The sequence below is a fragment of the Monopterus albus genome, unplaced genomic scaffold (assembly GCF_001952655.1).
Source record: "Monopterus albus unplaced genomic scaffold, M_albus_1.0 scaffold194.1, whole genome shotgun sequence".
NCBI lineage: Eukaryota > Metazoa > Chordata > Actinopteri > Synbranchiformes > Synbranchidae > Monopterus > Monopterus albus.
In genome coordinates, this window is record NW_018128074.1 from 574,686 (window position 1) to 576,232 (window position 1,547).

Here is a 1,547-nt window from a genome sequence, read left to right on the forward strand (position 1 = left end):
AAAAATGAACTTAAATGATTTTAGCATATGGCTGCAATACAACAAAGAGTGAAAAATTTAAGGGGGTCTGAATACTTTCTGTACCCACTGTACTTCTGTGTAATGGGGCTTCAGATAGAGATGGAATCTAGAGCTCTGTATTGCTTGTCTTGAATATTGTTTTTTCCATCAAGATTGTAATAAATATTTTAAAGGTTGTTCTGACTTCGACCCTTCCTCAGAAATGGACATGCAGGACGCTTAGGTCCTTTCACTAATTACAGAGTTGATCAGATTTGGGCATGATCCGTCCTCTGGTGCTCTCTGGGGGGGGTGAGAAGATTCCCTGTTCCTGCATCTGAGTCACACGAGACCAAGGAAAGTGGTTAAGCTGCGAAAAGCAAGAACTCACTGAAATGAGGCCTTTAATAAATCTATCCAGGCTGGTTGGAATTAATGACTGTTGGTTTAGCTGATTCATGTGAAGCCCCAGGGACTGAACACAGGGACCAAATTTAGCTGTGTGGCCAGAGCAACATGAACTCTCTGTCAAGTGCTGCTCATATTTATAACTGGCCTGAAGCACCCCAACACAGGGAGCGAAGTCTGACCATAGACTAATGGGACTAATCTAAAGTGTCTGGGAGGCCCGTACACAGCAGCTGTTTGGGTCAAAGACCTAATACTGGAGGGGTCTCGGTTTCTCACTCTGGTTTAGGTCCTTGGGATGAGACTGTAGATGACTGAGAGCCAGAGTTCAAGGCGTGGTTAACAGGAGGACAGATTATATGTAGGCATCAAAATGATTTGGAGTCAAATCACACTCATGATTTGGTTTCAGAATAGCCAACAGACTCTGAAATGAGAGTGAGCATCTGCCATGAACATACTGCTGAATTAAAACAATAGGTGTCTCAGCTCATGTTGCTTTGATTTGAGTTTCTGGATATTCTAAAAGTCTGAAGCCAAAGGCACTCAACATACACCTACAGCTGCATGACCTCATGTTTGAGGATAGTCAAAGGGTGGTGAGCAAATACTTAATAGATAATACTGGTATCAGGCTGTGGTCACTGTCCTCTCTGGTATCCATTCAATTGTACAGCACAGCTCTGCTGTTATCTATCCACGTGCAGTAATCTATTTGGTCCCTTAAAAGATTAGGATTTGTCAGGAGATAGGAGAAATATTTCTTTCAAGTGCTTTTCCCCTCTCTTGCTGTTCACACGTACACGTCTGTACAGTATGTGCCATCCAGTAGCAGCTTAACCTACAAGCCAGTGTAAGTACTGTGTTCCGTTAAACATATTTTGTGTGTGAAGCCTGTTCTGCTTTTGGTGATGCGTAACTGGCTCTGGCTAACTGAACAGTATTTTCCATCCTGCTCCAACCGTTGAAAGGGGGGGTGTGGTTTTTTTCCAATGCCTCTGCTTTGACATCATCACCCTGTCACTATGGCAACAGATATGAAGTGCAGCAAAATACTTACAGAGCATTTCACAAGTCTACACAGCTGGCCAACTATTTTAAATATAGATGTGACCTGCGAGGTCGGGCATATGGTGTAT